General features: G+C 34.9%; 1 non-coding gene across 1 annotated transcript; it reads right to left on the reverse strand.

Annotated features, from left to right (window-relative positions):
* Window positions 1-16828: 16828 nt before the first annotated feature.
* On the reverse strand, window positions 16829-16935 carry LOC141710220 (small nucleolar RNA R71). The gene has a single exon (XR_012570752.1). It is a non-coding gene; the product is annotated as a small nucleolar RNA R71 (small nucleolar RNA).
* Window positions 16936-18052: the final 1117 nt, after the last annotated feature.

Genomic DNA, 18052 nt, shown 5'->3' on the forward strand with positions numbered 1-18052 from the left:
TCTCTTTATACTAACAAGAACATAAGTAGTAGTTTGACAACCAATTTGTAAAACTTATTTCATGCAAAATCTTTTGAAAGTTGATTAAGGAAATCTTTTCCAAAATCTCATTTTTTAAAGTTTTGAAAATCAAATATTTGGTCATCATTACTATATAAGTTACTTGCTATTTTCCTGATTTACCAATGAAATATCTAATTAAAAGAATGCCCATATAAGGGTCTTTCTATTTCGGTACGCCTTTTATTTTTTCCTTGGATTATGTTCGCATTTCTTAGTCGATGAAACTCCATTTACCGTCGTAAATCATCTTATTCGTAATTCTATTGCAATGCTGACATCTGGTAATATCTTTGACATTCTTGTCATCGTCCTTGATGTTATGCTTACAACCACGCATGCAATTCGATGTTCTGTCTATAGATAAGGGCGCACCTTCTTGCTAGTCTTACCTCCATCTAGTAAGGTAGATATTATTCCTTGCGCAGTTCCCGATAAGTGATAAGAATCTTCTCGCATCGGTGGTTCCTTCGAAACGCGCAACGTTAGTTCTTTATCAGCTTCCATCCACTGGTTTCCTTCGACGTGTAACTCGTCCTAATACCTAAGTCAACTCGTACTAAAGCTCACCTAGTTTCCCTTACACAAATGCTTACGAGATCACCCGCATTTCCTTCAAACCACATGAAAAGTAGGGTAACATACCCAGTCTCCATCGATCCGTCGATTCCTCATTATTGTATGATCTGAGAATTCAATATACCTATAATGTTATGATATTCGCCTTACACTTTCTCAACGATCCTATCTTAGCAACTCCATCTCGGATCTGCTAACCCTAATTCGCACTCAACTCAACTTAACCTGAGTATGCCTAGGGTATTTCCTATCCTGTACTACCTATCATTTCTATCTTACTCTCACCTATTCTTATTTCAGTGACCAATAACCTGCAGCTCTGATACCAAACTGTAACACCCCCAAATCCGGGGTCAAGATTTGGTGTCACTAAACAATCCTTACATAGAATAAAGAAATAAATAAATAACCCCTTGAATCCGGATCTTTTACAGGTCATGGTATGAAACAAGAATCTAACCTTCTACAACTCACTTCAACTATAATACAAGTATATATACCTTTGAACTAATGCTCTTGTCACATTCTTCTAACACCTTCAATCTCTCGCAACGGAAACTTCTCTAACTTCTGCTGTCTATCAAAGCTATTCACTTTAATCCTTATCTGTTTCTGGCAGAAATAAGAATTGACAAAGCAAGAGTGAGCCAAAAATGCCCAGCAAGTATATAATTTGAGTCTCAAACATTAATTTCAAAGAAAACTTTCAGACAAAATCTCTGAAATATTTTGAAGAGCGAAACACGAAATCATATAAAGAATATACTTTATCAACTTAAAATCAATTTGATTTGCATTGCTATAAATCACAAAGGACATAATGACATTTTTGTCAGAGCTTTTAGAGATCGCGTGTTTTCAAAATAGCTTCTGGTATCATTTCATAATTGAGCAATGGATGCAATAACTATTTATAAAACAACGTTCAAGAAATTCCTAACTATTCAGTATCCATCGTTATCGACTAAGTTTCCATAGACTTAGCCTGCTAAACCAGCCTGATAAGGACGGGTTGAATAATTAAGAAGATCTCAATTCATTCAAGATCCTAACTATCACTGAGCAACTAATGCTGCAGCAACAATCTGAACCTCGAATATATTTAGAAACATTGTAATTTCCCGAAACTGAGGGCTAAGAAAGAATAACTTTAACCCATAATCACATTTTATTTCAAGAGGGAATGCCATTAATGGCGAACAACAATAAATTGGACTGAACACTAGAAACCAACATATGCACTATAACCTGCTGATCAGTCAGGAGATAGTGCGGATCTATACCCAACTGCATAGACCCAACCAACATATGGGGCACCCAGGCAACTATGGCCTAAAGGGTCCGGTCCATCTCCGGCCCATAGGATCCAGCTCATCACTGGTCCTTATATATATATATATATAGTAACTATCCAGTCCGTGGAGTATTTTGATATCAAATCATTTTGATTTCAACACATCCCAAATTAGGGTTCACAATTAACCCGAACGAATGGGTATTTGCTCAAGAGAGCAATCGAATTATAGGAACAATAATTAAAAGAACTGGCATAATAAGAGTAATTGCAGCGAAATATAAAACAGTTAACTATTCTGAACTTAGAATAGGAGAGAATAAATATTTGCAGTATTTAAGGAGAAAGGTTAGGAATACTTGCAGTATTTAAAAGAAACACACGAATATTTGCATAAACAGAATTATTTAATTCAGTGATATGTTTATCGATTCTAAACTGAGAATAGGGAAAGCAATACTTGCATGATAAAATTTAAAATAAATATCACTTGAACAATAAGTGAAGTCAGGGGTACTTGCCTCAATAAGCTTTAACCGTTATTACTGGTTGACTTTGGTTCGACTTTAACCGTTCGGCTTTATCCTCCACCTACTATCCTATTCTCGATACGATCCCAACATTCAGACCTTTTGGTTGGAACTTCGTTGATCTCGATGTCTAATCACTAGATCGTTCCTAGTCCGATGTCACGTCTCGGGTCTTCCGTCTAAAACCTACAGGGTTGAAATACCCTAATTCAAATAATCGCTTAAGCTTACATCAAATTGTCATCCTATTCTACCCATACGATTTCATAACTGAATTCATATTTATATGTATTATCGAAATACACATAGCAGTTATGGTTCACATCTTCGAAATTCGGTTCGGTATTCATTTTCAGAAAATACGTATACTCGTCGTTTTCAAAAACAGGGTAATCGATTATTTAAAAATTATCTTGTCTAAATCGCAGTCCAGTTCATATAATATAATTGTATATGATTATTCGACGTTTCCGATAATTATAGGTTACGTTTCCGTATTTTCGAAATTAATTCTCCCGAAAATCGGGCAGCGTCTCCCTTGTTTATCGGCCTACCCGTCGAAATCAAATCGACGTCAAATCACAACAACAGCCACAACATAATTCAATCCACAATCCAATTACCAAGTCCCAAACTCCAATTCGCTTAATTATTATTACTATTCGTATTCTGCATTTTTATTCGTATTTTTTATTTTATTCGCATTTTTCATTTCATAATTAATTTTACCAACTAATTTTATTTAATTAATAACGTAGGACTCAGATAAAAATCATCATTGCCCACCGTCGGCTCGCCGAGGCTCATCGCCGACGGCGGCGAAATCGCGGGTACCCGATAAAGGCGGGTTTCCAACACAATTTCACCGATATAACCTTCGAATAATCAAAACAATCAGTCGAATAATCAACACAATTCGATTCGAATATTTCATGAATAACCCAGTAAAATCAGGTAAACTAATTAACATCACATCACAAAATCAGGAGCAACAGAACCGCAACAAGCCAACACACAGAACCTTACACCACGCGCCACCGCCTCGCCGGAAAACAGCGAGGGGCGGCGGCGAAATAAGGGGAATACAGAGCAAGGGCAAAAACGAAACGAGGGACATGGCACGCACATATACACACATGTATAAACATGACACGCCGCGACCAAGAGAACAGATCAGAACAATAGCAAGAGTGGCCGGAAAAACAGAGGCAATACCACTCACCTGAATCGAGTGAACAAACGGGGAAGAAAAGGGCGAAATAAGGAGGGATCGAAGAAGAGGAATTTAGCGACAACAAAAAGTAGAGAGAGAGAGGGCTGAGATTGAGAGATGAGAGAGACGAGAGGCGGCGGAGTGATACAGGACAGGGGGGGTGATTATTAATTAATAAAAAAAAAAGTTCTTCGTTTTCTTTATTTCATTTTATCCCTAATATTTCGTGTTTTGTACCGCAACTAACGCTATTAACAAATAATTTATGGGTACACTAACCCGCAATCATACGAAAACTGATTTTAAAAATTCCGGAATAAATTTAAGCTAGTAATATAATATTTTAAAGTTTTTAAAAAAAATCATTTTCAGAAAACGTATCTAACCAGTAGTTTAATGAATTAACGAATAAGTGTGTGAATAATTAAAGTCAGAAAATTACCGAAATAATTTTAAAATTCTCGAAATATTTAAAAGTCAATAAAATAAAATTTTCATAATTTTTGAAGCATTCTGGAATTAAATACTGATTTTACAATTTAATGAGATCAGAAAATCATTTAAAATTAAATAATTAATAAAATATTGATTTCTCAATTTTAAAAACTCTTAAAAACAATTAATAAGGTTATGAAGCCATAAAAATGATTTTAGAGATAATACCCATATTTATGAAAATAAATCTTGAATAGTACACTTCTAAATACAAAACAAAACAACCCAGCTTCACAACTAATTACACAAATCATCCTCGAACACCAAGAATTACGTATGATTAATAATAAAATAATATTCAATTAACTGAACCCATACACATATTTTATTTAATAATACATAATCATAATTACATATTGGATCCGAAAATAGATTATTTAGCCACTAAGTAACTATATATAACGATACAATTTAATATCATATTTGGATAATTATCAAAATAGAGCTTCCTGTAACATACTTTATACAAAAAAATAAGATGATAATATCTCGCCTTTTTGAAAATATGGATTTTATCGATCTATAAAATGATTTGCGTATCGAAAATTTCATACCGGTACTCCTACAGGTCAAATCGTAACCCGGATCGAAAAAGTCAAAACACGGAAAATATCCGGAATTACCAGATTAGGTTAGGAAGGAGTTTTCGGAAGAGTTTCGGGTTGTAAAAACGTAAAAACGATTGAAGTCGGACGATTCCCGGCTTTATAAAATAATTTTATAATTATTCAAAAAATAATTAATAATTTCATAAATTATTATAAAATCATCTAACACTCCAAAAATTACCATAAAAATAACTTAATTATCTATATTTTATTCTGGACATATTAAAATTAACATACTCACATTTTATTACATACAACATCCAAATATTATTATCAAACACCAGATAATTCACCAAAAATTCATATAATATTCACATAATAATCATATATTGATATAAATAATTATACGATATTTCCCGGATGTTACACATTATTTGCGTATACCGTTAGTATAGGGGACCCAAAGGTTAACATTTTTCTAAACCGGGAGCCGATGTTCCCGAGTATATTATATATATAGTTTTCAAAACTATTAATCGAATAATGTTTATTCGATAGTTTTAAATTATAAGTGAATATTAGTTTGAATATTCATTCGAGGACTATTGACTGCGTTTATTTTATTAAATAATATTCTTTATTTTCTTAAAGAATAATGTTTCGTTATTCGCCAAGTATTCGAGAAATGATTGATATCGTCAATCATTTTTACCTTAAATATTTTCAAAAAGTTATTTTCAAAACTTTTACTTCATTTGTTTTGATAAAAGCTATTCGTTATTGGAATATTATTTATAGCATAATATTTAGATATTCTTTGATTATCTTGGAATTGATTTATTCTATCAAATCATCCTTATTCCAAACGCTTTCAAAAATGTTTTCGAGTCTTCAAAATAATTTTGAAAGTTAGAGCGGATCCCAAAACTCATTTTCAAATTGAAGATCTTCCATTAGAAGGGGATTTAAATACTCGCTAAAACCTAAGGGATCCGGCTCTGTGGGGTATTTTATATTCGCAACGAGGTTGCTGATTTGATAAAGAGTTTTTGATTACTTGCCCAACATTCGGGAAGTATGTCCTTCTAAATGAGTCGGCATAAGCGACAGGCCGGGGTACGGTCTATCAAAGTGTAAGTGGCTGTGTGGCAGTCCATCAACGTGTAAGAGGCCGGGTGGCGATCCAACACATGGTCCTAACACAGCCAGGGTGATGACCAGTGGGGGATTCATCCATCTACTAGTAGAAAAGGTTACTTATTGGTATCTTTGCCTGATCAACAAGATATCGGGTTTATGCCAAAGTTTTCTTCTTTCCAAATTTATTGGATATTACAACTCTGTTTATACTTTTGATGACAGAGGCTTTCAAGGAATGTATGAGATATATGTATAGGTGTATATATATATCGGGACTTAATAAAGTATCTCTTAACTTCATTTCTTTCAAATGATATTTTAAACATTGAATCTATTCAAATCTTACCTTGTAACTTCATCGATATATGATGAACTTTTGAAACTGATTGTACCGTGAATGGTAGTAGTTCAAGTAGTATTTGGAAAAGAAATAAGTATATTGGAGTATCTTGTAACTTCATCCTTTCAACTTATATCTAGTAATGATTATCTTATGCATGACAAATATTTTCAGAAAAACGTTGAGACAAGGTTAGATATATGAGATCACCTTGCAACAATATTTTTATACAGTTATAAACTGGAACTCTGTGTATATTATGCATGGAAGAGGATTTCAAAGCTTTTGAAAAAGTATATATATATACTAAATATTTTGCGACTTCGTCGCGTTAAGATATCAAACTTGGTTCATTTCTGCTTGAGCAAGACCTTCATGAGTACTATGAGAATGTTCATATATTGTTAATTATTATACATGTTATTTCGATGGGCTTGTTGCTCACCCTTGCTTTAATTTTTCATCACACAACAACAGCTAGACAAGATGAACATGACCAAGCTCCCAATTCGTGAGCGGATAGGAAATGTTCAGCAGTGTCCTGTAGGCGTTGATGCCGCTGTAGCTGAGGTAGGAACTACCAATAGGCTAGGTTTTCAAATGTTGATGTACCAGACTTATGTATATTTATGAACTGTAATAATAGCAAAGAAAATGTAAATTTATTCAGAAACCCTTTTGAGGTGTAATGGTTTATACACTACACCATAAATGACCTATTAAAACATTTAAAGTTGATGTTGCCATTGATTTTGCGGGATTTGCCAAGCATATTTTGGCTAATACAACATTGTCATTCTTATGTTGGCTTAGACATTCACACAATGTTGCTGAAGAACTAAATTATGGTTATGTTGCTGTAGGTATGAGGATGTATTGTAATCATTTTTAATAAATAATATTACTGCTGATGTGGCATGGGTCCATGTGTGCTAACGTGGCACTAGTGGAACCCACGTGGTGACGTGGCACTTTGTCATAACAGTTGGCTTAAAAATTGTTTTTTATTTTCTATTTTCTTCACTATAGTGAATCCAATACATTGCCAATATATTGGGCTTGGGCCAAAGTTTAACTTTAGGCTTAAATGACTGTTGTTAAATATTGGGCTTAAAAATTATGATTTGGTGTTTGCTGAAACACCTCCTTATTGTGTTTCCGGACTTGCATATCATGTTGGGCTTAAAAATCCGGCCCAGCTACAAAGCTCCACACATGCCCATAATCAGGCCTACCTTGTAAAGCCCAAAACTATGTACCCTTCCATCATCATTCTTCTCACTAACATTATTATTATTGTGCTTATAGAACTTGTTTTTATGTTTTGGATTTGGGTTTTTTTATGTGTTTGTAAATGAGACGAGTTTTGATTTTCTGGATTTGTAATAGAGCTTTGATTTAATATATCTATTATTAAATTCGGTTAAAAATCGAGTTTTGCCGAGTCTGGAGCTCGACTTGCCAGCTTTTATGGTTGTTTTCGTCGGAATTTGTGGCTGTTGAATTGATTAAGTTTTGGGTTGAAATTGTTATAGTAAAACTGCTGGTAGTGTATAAAATTGATGAGGATCGAATTGGAGTTAATATGGGTAGGTAGAACAGAGCTCGCCGGACACTAATGGCTCGCCGGATTCTGTAATTTTCTGGTGAGTTCGTTGTGTTCTTGACGGCCCATGAACCCGATTTCTTGACCGGATGTTGACCCTGGTTCAATCCAAAAACATCCAAACCCGTTTTATGGAAACTGTTTATAGGATTTTTCTAAAAGAATGATTTATTCTTAAAAAGTAATAAAAAATCCAATTTTATTAGAAAAATAGATTCTAATTTTAAAAACTTAATTATGGTACATGTGGCAGCATATTATTGGTTACTCGTGCCACCTCAGACTTTTTATTTGTCACTTTAAAAATTATGAAGTCCATGGGAATTGAACCCAGCATCTCCACTATAACAAAGTAAGGAGCCAACCACTTTACCAAAGCAGTACTTGTGTTCTGTTTTGCATGATTAAAATGTAAAGTGATGTTGCATTTAAAATTTTGATTTAAATAAAAATGAGGTTTTAACCATTTAAATATTTTTTTTTAATTTTTTTTGGCAATGCATCATCACATATTTTAAAAGTCAATGATTCTAGTAATGTCATTATTTTTACTTATATTTATTTGGTAGAATTTTATAATATTCAAGGTATTTTTATTAATAAACATGGATACTAGTTAGTTAGTGTTACAAAGGAAGGTTGTATTCTTATTAAAATTTTGTTTTTTGAAGATGAATCCGTATGGATGTTAATTTTAATGATGTTAATTTTTAAAAAACATTTTTTAAGATTTATTTTTGAAGATTTTATAATATTCCAAACCCGAAACCCCAAACCCCAAACTCCAAACTCTAAAACCTAAAATTTAAATGTTGTAACGATTAACGTTGATATTGCATTTTTGATGTGGGCCTAATATACATATTATGTATCCGTACAGGTGAGACCCATTTTAGCAACCCAAACCAATTAATTCGAGTTTTCAAAATTTCAATCCAAATCGAATCGTTTAAATTTATAACCCAAACCAATTTGTAGTTTTTAAACATTGTTTAAACATTGAACTCGGTAAACGAAAATAGTGGTGATTTAATTGGGTTGACTTTTTTCCAACCCAAATATATATCGGGCTGGAAACAATCGATTTGGATCAGCCGAAATAGGGTCAAAACGGTTATATCGGTCAAAACGGTCAAATATTGATTTTATAAATATAATAAATATTTTACTAAATTTCATAATTTATCAAAAAGAAGAAAAAATAGTTAATTATTATTTTATGTTTTCAAGTGAATAATTAATAAGTGAAAATATTAATATATATTTATTAATATATATTTAGTAATATAAAATTGGACGAGCGGCAAAATTACCGCCCAATCCAATCTACCAAATTTCACTTAGTGAAATTCCCCTTAGTGAGCATACTTACCTAAATTAATCTCTCCTCTCTAGTGAGCACCTCTCTCTGTAAATACACACACATATTAATCTTCGCTCATTTTAATCTTCGCTCTTCACTCTTAGGCTCTTCTCTTCACTCACATTGATTTTGGGTTCTCTTTTCAGGGTTCTCTTCTCAGGGTTTCGAATTGGGGCTTCGAGATTGATTTTGATATTAGGGTTTCGGTTTGAAGGGTTTCGAGTTTAAGGTAATTCTCTCTTCTATTTTATGAATTTAGGGTTTCTATTCTCTCTTCAATTTTGATTTTGAAATTAGGGTTTCGATTTGTTTTTTGGACTTTGTGTTATTTGTGTTTTTTTGAGAAGTTGTATATGCTAAATTAGGGTAAATGTTAAGTATACCTAGATATAAGTTCAGGTGTTTAATTTTTGTAAATGTCAACTGGTTGGTTAAAGATGTCAAATTGGGGATTTGGTTGATTATTTTCATTTTAGATGGTTTATAGTTGATTATAGTCAACTGGTTGTTTAATTATTTTGCACTTGTATTCAAAGATGTTTAGTGGTAATTGGTTTTTGCATTGTCCCCCTCCAGCTTCTTCTATTTTAGTTTTTGATTTTATTTTAAGTTCTTTGATTTTGTTAATATCATTATATTTTTGTTTAGGAACTAGAAAGAAATGAAATTGGATATTCATAAAGAATCTATTGGTATCATCATTAGTAGATCTATTAGAACAAGCAAAAGGCACGAACCGTGTTGGTCATTTGCTTATCATGCTTAATTGGGCACCTTTGAATAATTAGTAGATCTCTTAAAGGTTGCAAGATGTACAATTTTCATCCTGAATTGGGCATCTTTGTTTATCATGCTTCATAATATGATCGAATGATGATAGATTCATGCTTGTTGGTTAAATAGATGTGTTTATCAGATGCCTTATGTTTCATATGTTCTTTCTAGTAACAATAAGATTATATAAATACAATACATTAAGTCTTGGAGATTTATACAATTATGTTTGTAATGAATCATGACTGATGCAGAATTTGGAATTTGAAAATACAGAGTCATTTAGTGTTCTGTTTTTGTTAGATGCCAATTTGAAAACACAGAGTCATTTAGTGTTTTGGACTAGCCTGCCTAGGTTTGAGTTTTCAAACACACAAACACACAAATTATGATATTATAATATTATATGCTTCTTAATTGTAGTGATGGACGACGGGGAAATTATTTGGATAAATCTCCCAAAGTATAGTAGATGGTACATTAGAGGGGTAGAGACATTGATTAAAAATGCATTTTCCAAATTCTCTATTGTTGATGAATTACTATGCCCTTGCAAGAATTTTATTAATCGCAAGTGGTAGAGGGCAGATGTGATCAAAATTATATTATTTGGAATGGTCCATGTCAATTATGTGTTAATTGGATTTATGAGGTTTCACTTAAGAGTGACGAAAATAGGGATGAATAGCATATGGATTTTGAAACCAATGTGAGTTTTGGAGATAACCTAGATGAGATGTTGCGTCATACTAGTGGACCAAATGACGATGTCAAAAATGTTTATCGCCATGTCGAGGAGGGAAAGCAGCCTTTATATCCAGGTTGCACAAAGTTTTCGCGATTAAGTTTTATCATTAGGTTGTATTCATTAAAGTGTGCCCATGGAATTTCAGAGTCGGTATTTGGGGATATACTAGGGTTGATAAGAGAAGCCTTTCCACAGGCACACATACCCTTATCTTTCATTGCCGTAAAAACTGTCATTAGAGATCTAGGTCTCGATTATAAAAAATACACGCTTGTCCTAACAATTGCATGTTGTATTGGGGTGAGAATGAAAAAGAGGATTCTTGCAAAACTTGTGGTGCTTCAAGGTGGACCATGGTGGAAAAAGAAGGGACCAGCGACAATGACCCAAAGAAGTTGATTCAAAAAGTGCCAGAAAATATCATGCGATATTTTCCACTAAAGCCAAGACTGCAACGGATGTTTATGTGCAAGGAGTTTGCAGAACTAATGACATGGCATGCAGTTGGACGGAAAAATGACGGGAAACTTAGACATCCAGCAGATGGCAAAGCTTAGAAGGAAATGGATACTAGGTATCCTCAATTCTCATCGGAAATTAGGAATATTAAGTTGGGTGTCGCTGCTGATGGATTCAATCCATTCCGAACAATAAATACTTTACATAACACCTGGCCAGTAATTTTGGTTAACTATAATCTGCCTCCTTGGTTATGTATACGTCAAGAAAACCTTATCCTTTCAACACTCATTTCTGGTCCAGAATCTCCAAAAAATAATATCGATGTTTAGTTTATTTCATCAAACATTATCCTTTCCCATTTATTTCATCAAATTAACTGCTTCTAAGTAGATAAATGGTTAGTTTATTTCTTGCTGAGTTGCGAATATATTTTGATTTCTTACTTAGTTATTTGTTCATATTGAACTTGTTTTAATGTTGTTTTCTGCTTTTTCTGTAGGATGGAAGACAAAATCTTGCATCTCAGATTTCATCACAAAGGCGAATTTCAAGAAATTCGATATGTTGGTGTAGTACAAACAGTGGTAAAAGGCATCAGTTCTGATGTATTCTCTTTCACAGTATTGATGGAGCATTTAAAAGAGGACCTTCGATATTCAGAAATTGGAGGTATTTATGTAAACAAAGGCGTTGAGTCCGGGGGCTGGCAGATGGTGGGTAATGATGCTGAGCTGGATGCAATAGTAGTTAAAGTAAAGAGTGGCGACCATGTAGAATTTTTTGTCAATACGGTAGTTGATAGTAAGACTGAACCACTCAAGCAAATGCAGTCTCATGTAGTTATACGACCAAGGTAGAATATTATTGCAGGTATTTAAGCCAAATTATACATCCAATCTATCCATAAATATGGCTTATGCACTCCTGTAACTCAATTTTTTTGTGTTTTTTAGCTCAAAAGCCAACGAAGCGCAAGTATGTTACTGCTCATCACTTGAAACAACAACAACAACAACAACAAAAGAACAAAAAATTTGTTCCTGTTGATAAGACAACAAAAACGCCTACTAGAACGTCGCCACGATTGAATAAGCTGCAAGAATTTAACTGAAGCAAGTGTGATTAAAAGTTGTACAAGTGTTAGGAGGAAATTAGTTTAAATGATCCATCACATGAAGGCAAACATAAGGGAAACAATCAGTCTGAGGTAATTATAAGCAATACATTGGCAACATGCATTTTTTAGAATTATTTGCATGATTTTAAATTATTGGCAACATCATAAGCAACTGTCTTGAAGGTTTCCTGTTTACCCCCTCCACCCCCTCCACCACCTTTAACACCAGCAAATAAAAAGATAGTTGTGCGTGTTGAAGAATAGGAAAAGAATCTGACCGAATACGAAATGCAGAGAGCTAAAAATGTGAAGAAGAACAATGAAGTTTTAATAGCTCTAAATTTGCCTACACTAGCAGATTCCTTGAAATCTGCTAACACAAAGAGAAAGGGAAAATAAAGGATAGAAAAGGACAGTGAATATTATGTTCCAGAACTTGAGGAGAAAGCTAGCGACAGTAATGCTTCTAAAATTCCATCAAAGGTGTGTCGTTCTAGAATTAATTTTCCATTTTATACCCATACAAGCAAAAATATTACCTCGGTACCTAATTGAATTTATATTTCAGAAAACCAAAAACATTCAGAAGACCAATTCCCTTTGTGGACCAAGAACTCATTCGAGATCTAATGTCATTCCTACGAAGGAGGCTAAAATTGAGAAGGAAGCGAACAATGTAGTTCATGAGGAATCTGCTATCATTGGGTTACCAGAGCCTGACGTTGGACAAGGTACAATGGCCGTTTTTAATGCTATGCAGAAACACCAAAGGGAAAATGCTGAAAAAGCCGCTGCAAGTAAAACTGCACATGTAACTGTAGAAACTGCCATGTCTGATTATGAAGCCGAATACGATGTTGAAGATGAAGGAACATTTCTTCCTTCATAACAATTTCCAAGCTCTTTTTTGTTAAAGCTTAGATAATTATGCAAAGGTGCTTTATTTTCCCTTGAAAAATATGAATAAAAGTACCCTTTAAATTATCTGCTAAATTAATTCTAAGTTATAACTTAATATCCCTTATATTTTGTGACCTCGATAATTTAATCATCTCGAAAAATTAGGAGAATGTTATTACTATTCTGATAATTTAATACGTATTGTTCTAAATATTGTTCTTGTTGGTCCGTATATTTTTTTTTGGTTCTTGAAAGTTGAAGTTCCAAAGAGATTCAGAGGAGGAACACGAATGGACAAAGTTCACTCTAGGCCCTTTGACAAGAGAGTTGTGGTTGACATGAATAACCGTTATCAGCCTGTCTCAGACAACGACAATGTAGTATATGAGCTTAGCAACTTTCTCGGGACAATTGCAAAGCGTTGTGTGCCACTTACTTATGTAAGTTGGCGTCATGTTCCTGACACCCTGAAGGACACGATGTGGAATTTTGTGAAGGTAATTTATTAACTGTAAATAAGTGCAAAAGTTTTCCTTAGTTTTTATGTTTTTCTAGTTATACAGTACACTAAGAAAGATTAATTTAATAAATTTTATGTTTGATTTAAATGAAGCAATGATACATTGTTCCTGAAGAATTAAGATTTTGGTGTTTGATGACAATTCAAGAATCTTGGAGGGGGCGCAAGATTCGCTTGAAGAAGGCACATTATTCTCGTTATGACAATAGGCCTGACGATGTTCCACTTGAGACTTTTAAGGTGCTCTTGGAGTATTGGAGGGATGAAACTGTTCAGGTATATGTATAACTTTAAAACTCTAAGCATCCATGTAGTTCAGTCTAAAAGAGATTAACTAGTGCAAATTATTTTATCATGTGTTTCCCAGGAAAGGGCTAGAAAAAATGCTGGGAGCCGTCGTCAAGTAGTTGACACGCATACTGCTGGCCCTAGAAGTTTTTCACAAGTAAAACACAAAATGGTACGTCATTCCTTAAATTGCTCGTCAAGTTTTTCACAAGTAAAACACCAAATTATTGTTTTGTTTCTTAGAGTAAAAAACATGCAATTAAAAGATAATATTTATGTTAATTTAGAAGTACACCATGGAATTAAAGAAAAATATTATTTCATAAAATAAATAATAGAAGCTGGTCTACTAGACACTAGATGGAATTAATTTTTGGTCACCAAATGTAATTAAATTAAGCTTAGTAATCAACTGATATTGCAATACTTGTGATCCTTTCTTTTAGAAAAAGAAGATGCAACAGAAAATGCCTGATGCGGGTGAACCATCAGATGGCTTGGTTTTTGTTAAAAATCGTAAACGGAAAGAGGGACGCACATATAAGACTGATCCTAGTATAATCAATTACAGACTTGTAAGCATTCGGTTTTTTAAAATCAATCGCATATAATTGTTAAACAACTATATATAATAAGCACTGGATTAATTTCATTGGTTGATATTTCCTAATTTTGTAGGAAAAGATTAAAAAGAATCTCAGCACATCAGGAGAGGGTATCGACGAACTGATCACAGATGGAAAATCACATGGTTCATCTTGGCTGGTAGGGAGAGCTGTAAATCCATCCAAGATTTCTGTCGCTGATCCAACAGAGAGATATGTGCAGGACCTCACAAGAAAGATTCGGAAAAGTCTGGTTGAAGAAGTGGAGGCGAAAGTGAACAGAAAAGTGCAAACGGAGGTTGATACATAGGTTAATAGAAAGGTCCGGGATAACTCGACCTATGTGCTTCAAAAATTGGGTGAAGCGAACCCAAATATCAAGATTGATCTTGGGGCGCTCTGTGCCACCATCTCGAGTGACAATGATAATGGCATTCCTATGACTGGTGGCGCCAGCTCTTAGTGATTCTCTATGTTATTCTCTGATATAATAATCTGACTTGCTTATTATCTACTTAGTAATCTGCTTATTAGTATTTATGGTGGATTTTGATATAGTTGTATTATGGTCGATTATTGTAGTTTAATTACAATGGTTTGTTGCTGGGGGTTGAAACTATTATGTAGTTAGTGGATTTGGTGGATTTATAGTAGTTGATGCATAATTGAAGTTTGTCGAATTATTATTTTGGGTTGTATATTAATTTGGTAATGGATTGGATAGGTAAAGTACAAGTAGTGTATTTTTATTTCAAAACAGACAAGTGTTGCCATTGCTATTCCAAACTGTTGGGAAAACTGAACAAACCTGTATTTTATGTTGCTATTGTCATATAAATTATGTTTCCATAACTATGGGTGGTGGGTTCCACAATGGGCCCCACATGTACTAACGTGGCAAAAGTGGGCCCCACATGTCCTGACATGGCAGTTGTGGGTCCCACATATGCTGATGTGGCAATATAGGGTCCCACATATGCTGACGTGGCAATAGTGGGTCCCACATATACTTACGTGGCAAATGTGGGCCCCACATTTGCCGATGTGGCACATGTAACGTGGCACATGTGACGTGGTAGCTTACGTGTCATATAGGACCCACAAACTTTTTTAAGATGTTTCAATTCAAAGGCAACATAAAATTTTGTTGGTATAGGGTAACAATATTGTTGTTGTTGCCCTCTGTTTCAACACAAAAATATATCTTGGCATAGAGAATCATGTCGTTGCTATTGACCCTAAAGGCAACATCGAAAAAACCAACACCAGAAAAGTGTTGCCTTTGATTATCTTGGGCCTATAGCAACATATTTTGTACCTATACCAACATTTCTTTTAGTTGCAATAGGCTGTTTATGGTGTAGTGATAATTGTGGAATAAAATGACTTGTGTTATTTTTGGTATTCATCTTTGAGACTATAACTTGTGGTGTGTTTGTATATGGTGGGGTCACAGTACGCAGTAGTTGGTTGTTTATTAAGATTAAGTGTTATTAAGGGAAATGGAACTCGTGACAACCCGGATCCCCGACCCCGGATTTGGGGGTGTTGCTATGTGTTTAGCGACTAACAAGTTTTTGGCACCGCTGCTGGGGACTATGGTGTTAACTTTTAGTTTATGTGTTTGTCATCAGTGATCGTTAAAGTTCATTGACTCGGACATTGGTACTTACCTACTCTTTTTCTTTGTCGTGTTTCAGGTACTCTAGCGAGCGTGTATGCATATGCGTTCGCGGGCTCGTAAGAGAACTCTGGATCAAACCGAGGAAAAAGCCGTAGCGATTGGAAGGGAATTTTTTGAGGATGAAGAGAATGTAGCAGAAAAAGAGAAAGTTGAGGAACCAGCTCTAGTAGTGATGGGATATCAAGTAGAAAATCCTAAGGCTCTGATGGACTATTCTCAGTCTAAGATCGGTGATATTCAGTCGAGCATCATCAGACCATCCATCTCGCCTAACACTTTTGAGATAAAGTCGAGCATGATTCAGATGATACAGAACTCAATTCAGTTTGGGGGTTCTCCTATAGAAGACCCAAACATGCACATCAGGGATTTCATCGAGATTTGTGACACTTTCAAGTTCAATGGGGTGACTGAAGATGCTATCAAGCTGTGACTCTTCCCATTCTCTCTAAGGGATAAAGCAAAGTGATGGTTACATTCTTTACCACCAGGGTCTATAACCACATTGGAGGATCTTGCTCAAAAGTTTCTCACTAAATTCTTTCCTATGGCGAAGACTGCTGCAATCAGGAATGCTCTTACTCAGTTTGCTCAGCAAACTGGAGAATCTCTGTGTGAGGCTTAGGATCAATATAAGGAGATGCTAAGGAAGTGCCCACACCATGGCATTCCCGATTGGATGATTATAAATTGTTTCTACAATGGTTTGGGCGCTCAGTCTAGACCTATACTCGATGCAGCGTCTGGTGGAGCCCTGTGGGCTAAGAGCTACAATAAAGCTTATGAATTGATCGAACTGATGGCTGCTAATGAATACCAGAATCCTTCTCAGAGACTAACTCGGGGCAAGGTAGCAGGAATTCTGGAGTTGGATGCAGCAAGTGCTATAGCTGCCCAACTTAAAGTGTTGACGATGAAAGTGGACTCTTTAGCGAATTATGGAGTTAATCAAATCTCTAGTGTTTGTGAGTTTTGTGCGGGAGCGCATGAAATAGAGCAGTGTGCTATTTCTAGCGAATCAGCTCAATTTGTGAGCAACTTTCAGAGATCACATCAACAAGCTCCAGCCACTTATCATCCAAATAACCGAAATCTTCCTAACTTCAGCTAGAGTAATAATCAGAATACGGTGCAACAATCTTATCAGCCATACACAGCAAAGCAGTATAACACTCCTAGTTTTCAGCAACTGCAATATGCCCCTAGGCAACAACTTCAACTTCAGCATCTACCGCAAGCTAATGGAAAATCTGAATTGAAGGAGTTGAGGCTCATGTGCAAGAGCCAAGATGTGTCTATCAAGACCTTGAAGAATCAGATTGGGCAAATTTTTAATGCATTACTGAATCGTCAACCTGGCACACTTCCAAACGATACTGAAGTGCCAGGAAAGAAGGAAGCTAAAGAGCATGTTAAGACAATTACATTGAGGTCTGGTAAGGTTGCGAATCCTAAAAAAGCAAAGACTCCAGAATCTAAAGTTGTGGCGGAAGAAAAAAAAGTGCAGAAGGAAGCATAAATGGAACCAAGGAAGACTTATGTTGAGCACACTCCTCCTGAGGGTAATACAGGGGAGAAACAGATCTATCCTCCACCTCCTTTTCCTAAGAGGCCGCAGAAGAAAAAGCTGGACAAGCAGTTTGAGAAGTTTCTGGAGGTGTTCAAGAAACTTCACATCAACATACCTTTTACTGAAGCTCTTGAACAAATGCCTAGTTACTTGAATTTCATGAAAGGTATTCTCTCTAGGAAGGTGAAGCTTGATGACTTAGAGACCGTTGCTCTT

This window comes from Apium graveolens, chromosome 2 (assembly GCF_009905375.1).
Source record: "Apium graveolens cultivar Ventura chromosome 2, ASM990537v1, whole genome shotgun sequence".
Classification (NCBI taxonomy): Eukaryota; Viridiplantae; Streptophyta; class Magnoliopsida; order Apiales; family Apiaceae; genus Apium; species Apium graveolens.